This window comes from Triticum urartu, chromosome 4 (assembly GCF_003073215.2).
Source record: "Triticum urartu cultivar G1812 chromosome 4, Tu2.1, whole genome shotgun sequence".
NCBI classification, from domain to species: Eukaryota; Viridiplantae; Streptophyta; class Magnoliopsida; order Poales; family Poaceae; genus Triticum; species Triticum urartu.
The window spans coordinates 256807782-256817273 of record NC_053025.1 but is presented as its reverse complement, the minus strand read 5'-3'; the positions used below and the strand labels follow the sequence as shown (position 1 = coordinate 256817273).

Here is a 9492-nt window from a genome sequence, read left to right as displayed (position 1 = left end):
GGTCGTTTCCGCCATGCTCTTCATCGTCACCTTCGTTGGTGCCCTCCCACCCCTGCCAGGCTAACTCTCATGCAGCAGACAGCAAAGATCTGGCTGATGGCTAAGAACATATTTGCCATCAGCCACCTCTTTGCCTTCTGCTAGCAGACGACAAAGAGGGAGGTTGGCCCATTGGCTGGTAAACCCTAACGGCCCCCTCTTTGTCGTCTTCTAGCAGAGGACAAAGAGCAATGCGGCGGACGGCAAAGAGGGGGCAAACAGCAAAGCTTCAATTTAACTAACGGTCGCGCCCCCACCGTCGTCCTCTCTTTCTCTTTCTCTCCCTCTTTCCTCCCCGACAACAACCGCCGCCCCAACCACCCCCCACCCCCCCCTCGCCCCACCGGCCCACCCCCGGTCCCATCCCCTCTCTGTCTCTCCCCCCACCTCACCCGGGCACCACCCTAGCCATCCCCGCCGCCCCCTGTTCCCGACCATGCCCATCCCTACCCCCTGGAGCAAGGCTCGCTGCAGGCCCCTACGCCCGCCCCACGTCCCAAAGCCATGCTGCGGAACCCACCCCGCCCCCCGGAGCTAGGCCGCGTAGCCCCCCCCCCCCCCCCCCCACGGGAGCCCATGGGCCACGTAGCCCGCCCCGCCCCATCACCGGATGAAAGTGCAACTAATCCCTGGGTGGTTTTGGTAATTCTTAACAACATGTAGCTCATCGAACTAATATTGTTTCAAGATAATCATTTCATAAAGTTCAATGATTGGCATGGCATGGACTAGAGATGTGGACCCCTCAAAATACTAAGGACACATATTGGCAAATGCTCAAGACTCTACATTTTCATTTTAGTGATCCAAGATCACATTCAGTCCATAGGAATAGCCAATACTATTAAAAGAGGATGAGGTGTTGCTTAATGGTTTGCTTGTCAAAATGCTTAGTGATATGGTCCAAAAGCGCTCAACCACTTTCTCATTTTCACATACTAGTTGACCCGTTACGCCAAATGGCGCAGAGACTTACTGCAGACATCTTGTCAATGAAAATAGTTTCATGCTACAAGAACCTTCAACTAAATCATGCTATTTTTTAAACATGTTTATTATGTTGTTGTTAAATAATAGTCTGGGAAAAGGGAAAATTTTCATAACATGAATATCTCAGTTTGAAAATATGGGCACTATGATGAGAGAGTAAAGTTGGCATGGTTGTATTTTTTAGCAAGTTTGGAAACATGGTTATCATGATGAGAAAGCTGGCCATGCATATTTTTCCTAAAAAAGAGGGAAAATATAAGAAACCTAAGAAAAAAACATGTCTTTGTAGTGCATATACAGAGATATAGGGATTAGGAGGTATTAGGATATCCCATATGTTATTTAGCCCAACTCACATAGAGCGATGCCTGTGGCCCGTGAGAACCTGAATAAGAAGCGACAGGGGACAGAGCGAGTGAAGACTGTCTATCCCCTTCCTTTCTCGGTTCGTCAACTGGGTAGCAAATGGCGCAAAGACCCACTGAATCCATGTTCAGCATGAAAATAAATTCCATATTTTAGTTGTTTTAGTAGCGGGCAAGCATATATGATAACAAATTTAACCCCCTTTAATAAAAAATAGAGACTTTTCATCTACAATTAGATATACCTACACATTTTAATTTGGTAGTAGTCCCATTTCAAGACCATGTCATGTTGAAAAAATGAGTATTTTTCAGTAATCTCCCGTTGCACCAAATTGCGAACACACCATACGTGCTTTGAAAATATTCCATTTATCAGTGTTGAGCAAGCACATATGGTTACTATTCTAACCACTGTATAAACAAAATGAGCGGGGGCTTGTATAAGGGTAACCAAAGTTCAAAAGAAAAAAGTGTTATATGTGTTGTTTTTCCGATGATTTGGGTCTTGGAACACCTGAATAGGCAAGCACAGTATTGCAAGTAAGAAAATGTGAAACATTGCTAATAACTTGCCTCATATACATGATAGTTTTAGGCCATACAAGCAGTGGGGAAAAGAAAAGCAGTCTATATGTGATGAAGCAAGCCTAAGTCAAATAGGTAATGCCCATACAACAAAATTCATTACAATGGATGGATTTCAGTCCTAAAACTGGAAAGTAAATATGCATAACAGAAGTGAATCATAGAACGTGGTTTATACAACTTCATAATATACTTAATATCCTGGCAGCACCATATCCATACTACTTGAGGAACTAAATAATCAAATGACAATCACACATGAGTTGTAGGGTTTTATCGTTTCCACTTTACAATCCGAACAAAACTATATAGTTGATCTGCAAGTAATTACATGACACGACAATGGCTTCAACAAATATCCATCTTTTATGGCATAAACACATATATAATTGATTACAGTCAGTAATGAGAAGTGATGGTAGCTCACTCTATAACATCGTCCACACCAGGAAAATATGGTAAAGCAGTCAGATCCCTCGACAAATATGATATGAAAATCTTGGAAAGAGAACTATTTGGAGAACAAACTTACATGTAAAGATGTGTTATGGCCTGTGAAAATGGAATAGTGTTATGTCACACTATTTGGCTATTGCTATAGAAAAGCTGCTGCAACAATAAAAAGAAAAACTAAAGAATTGCTCTTATGCGCAATATAATGCCTGGTCATCAATATTTTGCATCAAATCTCAGCAAATGCTCTAAATACATATATCAAGAACTTCTTCTAATACTCTAGTAACATAATCTAAATTAGCCGATGTGGAATCCTTCAGAACTAATCGGCCGACATAAAGCCGGTGAAATCAATAACATAACAGAACAATAATTAAATGCTTAGTATTACTTAAAGGTATTTTATTTACATATCTATAAAGCCATCGGCGCCTGACATTATCAAACTATAATAATCAGTATGTCACACTACACATTTATTTAACTTGCAATAAAACTTCAACAAACATATCAACTAATGGTAACTGGTGTATGCCATGCAGAGAAAATTGCACTCTGGTAGAGGAACGACATGCTAGAAGCTGACAAAAGTATTACAGATTGACAATAAATAATAGATAGATCCATCAGTACCCACCGTTGTTGGGACTATCAAATTAAAATTCCATATCTATCAGAAAACTGACAAAGCTTGAGGGAATCTTAAATACGAAGAAATGACACGTGCAGAGGGGCCATACATACTGATTAAGAAAACTCACTTTTTAGCAACCAGACTCCCTTCATTCAACGAAGGAGTGGTGGGGGCATGGTCATGGGATTCGGGCTCTGGAGCGGTAGGGCTGAAAATAGAGAAACCATACACATCATAAAGATGATGTACTTCGACAGCCATGCATAGAGAAACACATCCTCGGCACCCTTCTCTTTGCCGCCGCCAAACAGGAGCCGGTGGTGAGGCGCCGGCCGGCCGGCGTCACCTCTCCCACTCCACCGCAAATCTGTTAGCAATGCCTGACCTCCGCCCACCGTCGTATCCCCTCTCCTCTGCAACGGCTTGCTCTCTCCTCGATCAGAACTAATACATCAGGAAATATAAAGAATTAGTCCCTAAGCATCAACTGTACTGATGCAGCAGACACAGCTTCATATTCTGGATTTTAAGTTCATCATACTTTGTTTGGAAAAACATTAGAATTTCATCAAAGGAAACAGTTTAAACTTAACTGTATTTGCTAGTCTTGAAGTAAATTATCTCTGTGGGATTGACAAAAATCTGTCACCATTGAAACCAACGTATGGCTGCAAATGTTAATATCCTAGAATCTGCACTGCATCCAGTAAGTTTCTCAATGGTATATATTTTGGAAAACGGAAACGACATGTGCATATTAGGTGAAACTTGCAGGATTATGTGCTAATTATATCTATTTTCCATGACCTGTAGTGTTATGATTCCTTTTTGGTAAATCAATAATGGTTATCCAGTAGCGCCAATACAGAAGAAAGGTTTAAATGAACAATGGTCGGGAAAAGCAATACGAGGAGGTGATTGCTTACATATAAAACACGGGGAGGTGCTTGCTTGCTTCACCTCACCTGAATTTTGAGAAGGTTTTTCTATTATTATTGTGTTGACACTATGACAGCATGTTTACGCCAGGATAAAATCTTGTCAAAATTATCTGTCTAGTTCAAATAGGATATCAAGTTCAATAATATGACAACGATAGTTTATCATCTGCTATTACTATGCTATATGACATGAAGTGTACACATTCAACTGGGCAAAACAGAACATACACAGGTTCGGCAAAAAATTTCCCAGAGCCTTCCTACTCATCCTAGGCACCTCCCTGCCTCTGTCTCTCCCCTAATCAAGCTAACAAAAATATAGACCCAAGTTGTATATGAATCATCCTAATCAACAGCAACATGATTTACATCGTCCCTGCAAGAATTTTATAGCTTGCAGAGCAGCCTGTTCATAGGCGGACAGTGCCCCCGTACCGCCAGTTGCCCAGAAGAACATCCTATCTGACGGCGGGGAGACACTGCTTTGGCTCCACCCCAACAAGCACAACCCCATCGTCAATAATCTCACACACGCATGAAAGAGCGGGCAAACAAAATTGCGCCACCAGGGTCTAAAAAATTGGGATCACAAAAGACACAGCAAGGCACATCCTGGCACAGGAAGCAGTATAAATGAAATAAGCAGCATAAGAAACCGAAACAAACAAATAAAGCACGCACGCAACACCCACAGGAAGCAGTATAAATGAAATAAGCAGCATAAGAAACCGAAACAAACAAATAAAGCACGCACGCAACACCTGGTCAGGTAGCAGAATAAAATAGTAAGTAATATAGAGAAACAAAAAGAAATAAAACAGAAAATGGAGGCATAGAACACAAACTTTGACGGCAAGTCAGGGAACCGGCAAGCTGACAGATCGGTAAACGACAAAGCAAGTGAAGGCAACGACAACTGGACCTGCAAAACAGAAGGAAGCAGGGACCCACATGACGGATAGTGTAAAGCTATCTATCGCCAGAACTACATTTAAGTAAGATCATGAAACTAAAATCTGCTATGCCATTACCTACACAGCCTTTGTATATGTTATCAGATTAGCATGTATGGAGACAACAGAATATACCAGGGGATAATTAAGTAACACCAGGGAAACTATTACCAAGGTAATGGGGTTCATAACATACCTGAATGGTGCTATGGGCAAAAATCCATTGTCTACTTCTCTTGAAGCTAACATCTACCCTTTGCCAAGGAATTCTATTCAGGCTTTTGAGCGTTAGTTCTGAAATAGGGGACAGATTAATTCAGTTAGGAAAAATATCGTCTTAATCATCCAGGAGAAATGGAAGTACGGAACGGTATTGGATATAATACAAAAAACACTAAATAACAACAGAACTTTAGCTCCAATGCAAACATGAACCAGCGTAACGACTTCATCATTAGAAACTTGGCATCTATGGTTTCTGCTAATTTATCAAATCCTTGGACAATAAACAGTACATCATCATGGAAACCCTGGTACTACTATAACTCCAATTCAATATCTTACCTTCCATTTCACTTGTAGTTTTTGCCTGATAAATCATTTCATCCGAAAAATCAACATCCCGAGCCTTTGGTTTTTCCACATATACAACATGTGGATATCTTACATCATCCACCAAATCTTCTTTCTGATGCCAGAGGATTTTGAAACATAAGAACCCTGTTACATACTAGATATGGGCTGATAATAAATAGATCATTACCTTCGGAAGCTCGTGTTGACGGCGTATTGAAGATGTCTTCTAGCCAACAACGACTGAACTTTTACTCAAGGCCATAAAATAAAGTGCTTTAAATTCTGAATTGGTAAATAGATAGACAATATGTTTATATTGATATGCTAAGTACAAATATTCATGGCACAAGGATACAATCGCCACAAACATTTGAGTAAGCAACATAGCGCTTGAAAGAACGAAGAGCTGATCTGCACGTAGAAACAAAGTATAAGATGCTCTGTTTGACACTATTTGATAGTGATAATAGATGGAATTTGAGTGTGGTGACATCATGTACTTTCATATATCACATGACTGATAACAATACCTTGAGTTAAAGCAATAATTTTTCACACATACACACTTGCATTTTCCTCTGCTCCTCTGATATCTTCTGTCAGTGCACCTTGGGTCTCCATGAACCACCAACTTCATCTATAAAATTATTGCATAGACGTAGCCATATTAGTTGATCAGACATGGTAAGAAATAAACAATACAATATTCTTGATACCGATTTAGCTATGCAAAGCATGACCAGAAATTGCAACGAGGTAAGTTCCTAAAGAAGATGCACATCAAAGAGATAAGAGAACTTACATGGGTATCAAAATAATATGATCTCTGTACAAATATATGCCTGTTGTCTTTAAACAGATCCTTTGAAGAAATTTACTGTGAGTAAAAATCTCCAACAATAATTATAGAATCATGTAAACTTTTATTTAGATGTATGTAATCATATAACTAAAACTGTAGAACATACTGCCCTCCTCTAAGTAGCCCACCTTGAGCATTTTTACAAACAACTAGTGCTTAGATCTACAGCCTCAAAGGCAAAACGTGAGAGAGAGAAAATGAGTGCGGGAGAGAGAGAGATGGTTGGGGGCTGACATATGGCATGCCAGGAAAAATTCTTTTCAAAACAAGCCCATAGGAAGTATAATCAGGCATCTTCAGCTGCAAAAGTTTCTTTCAGCAGACTTTTCCATGTTGATATATCTGGATGGTCCGAGTTTCAAAATATTTTCTTAGAGACGTTAGGTAAATCTGGCTATAATGGCCCTCCAGATCGTAGGAATGATCCTGCAAAATTCCTTTGTATGCTTGCCTATGTCTCAGTTTCACATGAATTTATAAATACCTTCTAGCTCAATTTTTGTGCCTTTTTTTGAATGCCTATGCATTTATGACCTATATGGCTTTTCTCTTATTATCTGAAGAGTCCTCTAAATTATTTAAGGTTGACTCTTTCCAGAAATGAAATAAAAATGTAAATTTAGTAAGCATGTGGATAAGAATAAAATGAAACTTCCTATCTGCATTAAAACTTCAAGCTCCATACTGAAAAATTAACAGGCCACAACAAATCACTAGAAAGTAGCATTTCATATTAGCTCTTTGCTCAGGTTATTTTTCCCACCCCTCTCAGTTTGCACTTCCTTATTGATTATTGTTGAATCCATTGTATAACAAAAAAGAGTCACTCAAGGTAAACGTGAACTTTGATCCAAAACTATAAGAACAAGGAAAATCCCTTTTTACCTGTGTTTCTTACGATGGTTTCCCTTTACATATGTGCTGTTGTAGTCAGCTAGCCGTAGATGAAGCATCAAGAACACAAGTCATGATCAAATATTGCTTCCAGATGGAATTTCCTCAAACAAGTTACGCGCACGTGTTGTACTTTCCTGTTGGAAATATGAACAACAACAAACATGTCATAATTGTAATGAAATTGAAGGACGTCTATGAATATGACATTCAAACTTCATATGGGCATTACTAACTAATCTTCCTCCATATATCTGCAAGTATCCGTGGAAGAAAAACATCTCCAAGTTACGCTGATCTGATTCAAGCTCCATACAAATCCTAAACAAAATCAAATCAGGAGGTACCTCGCGCTTGAATTGGTCTGGACATGGAGGCACCATTTATGGAGAGAAGCACTTGGGGAGGTCAATGGCGAGCAAGGCCGTGGCAGTAGTGACGATGCAGGACAGAGGCGCGGGGAGAGGAGAGGCCAGCACCGCTGCATTCCCTGCTTGGGAGCCGCTTGGGAGACGGATGTCGCGCGCTCCCGGCCACCCCATCGGGCCCGTGTGGTCCTCCACTCTGCTCTGGCAGCGGCGGGATTAGGCCATGTGCGGCTATGCTCATCCGGCGACCCCCATCTCCTGGCTTTGCACCCCCCTCGGCCACTTCTCTCCTCTACGCCCAGCCTCCTCCCACCGCTGCTGCTGTCTCTCTATCAGCAAGTAGGTGGAAGAGGAAGGCGAGGTTGAGGCGCCCTGTCCAGATCTTGGCCCTGAAGATTAAACACAAACAAAAAAGTAAATCAACGGAAAGGAAATGGGAGGAGCAGATCCACGGAAGGAGGTCGGGCGGCTCACGGGGCACCATCTAGGGTCGTCTCCGCCACCGCCTCTACGCAGGCTCCCCGCCGGCGGACGACCAGGGCATCGCGCCACCCCGCTTCTCCTCGGCTAGCTCATGAGACGAGGAGGGGCTTGGGGCAGACTAGGAAGGGGGAGGAGGACAAATGCAGGAGGGCGCGGCTAGGGTTCATGGGGGTGGCGGCTGAGACGAGGGAGGACCGGAGGAGGGAGAGGTGCGGGCAGGCGGTTGTGGGGATTGGGGGCCAGTGGGCTTTCCAAGAGGCTCAACCAATTAGACCCTCACGCCGACGAACCCAGCCAATACATGACGACCCCACCGATAAAACGGCCCATCGGTCATGCACATGGGAAAGAAAGAACATGGTGAAACGTGCAGTGAATATTCAACGGTGGGAATTTTATCTCAATCTGACGGTAAGCGAAGGAACCGATCAAGGGAGCATCCTCCAAGTGAGTTGGCTAGCCTTTGTATTATTTTAAATGTCCTAAACCGGCACCACTGATTTGATCTATCTGGCGCCACCGAGTTAACTTGGCATAGCCATAGCAAAAAACCTTAATCAATTCGGTCTCACCGATAGGGATCTCGGTTTCACCGAGATGCGATTGCAAGCTCTTTGTTTCCTTTCATAACGTTTTGGTCCAACAGAGATGAGCGATCGGTCCCACCGAGTTCGCAAGGCAAACTCTCTGTTTTCTTTTCGTAACGTTTCGGTCTCACCGAAATGAGCAATCGGTCTCACCGAGTTTTCCTGACCAACTCTCTGTTTGCTTATTACTGAAATCGGTCTTACTGAGTTGAAGTATTCGGTCAAACCGAGATCAAGTTATGCACTAACCCTAACGCATCAGTCCGGCCGAGTTGATCATGTCGGTCCCACCAAAAAGCCTAAAGTTCACATTTTGAACCATATTGGTCTGGCCGAGTTTCACTATTCGGTCCCACCGAGTTTGATAAATTGTGTGTAATGGTTAGATTTTATGTGGAGGCTATATATACCCCTACACCATCCTCTCCATTAGAGAGAGAGAGCCATTAGAACGTGCCTACACTTTCAGCATTCATTTTCTAAGAAAGAACCCCTACTCATGTGTTGAGACCAACACATTCCAATCCAACCACAAGAATCTTTATCTCTAGCCTTCCCCAAATTGCTTTCCACAAAAATCATCTTTCCACCATATCCAAATCTATGAGAGAGAGTTGAGTGTTGGGGAGACTATCATTTGAAGCACAAGAGCAAGGAGTTCATCATCAACACACTATCTATCACCTTTTGGAGAGTGGGGTCTCCTAGATTGGTTAGGTGTCACTTGGGAGCCTCCGTCAAGATTGTGGAGTTGAA

At 42.2% G+C, this 9492-nt stretch overlaps 1 long non-coding RNA gene across 23 annotated transcripts; it reads right to left on the bottom strand.

The window, feature by feature from the left end:
- Positions 1–2106: 2106 nt before the first annotated feature.
- On the bottom strand, positions 2107–8404 carry LOC125551421. Of its 23 annotated transcripts, none has more exons than XR_007302573.1 (12): positions 8141–8403; positions 7646–8055; positions 7290–7435; positions 6073–6179; positions 5730–5953; positions 5531–5654; positions 5163–5260; positions 4859–4935; positions 3999–4037; positions 3666–3769; positions 3200–3516; positions 2107–2534 (listed from the first exon to the last, which is right to left on the bottom strand). It is a non-coding gene; the product is annotated as an uncharacterized LOC125551421 (long non-coding RNA). The 23 variants fall into 23 exon arrangements; XR_007302574.1 differs by having other exon boundaries at positions 3666–3764; XR_007302584.1 differs by having other exon boundaries at positions 3666–3714; positions 8141–8402.
- Positions 8405–9492: the final 1088 nt, after the last annotated feature.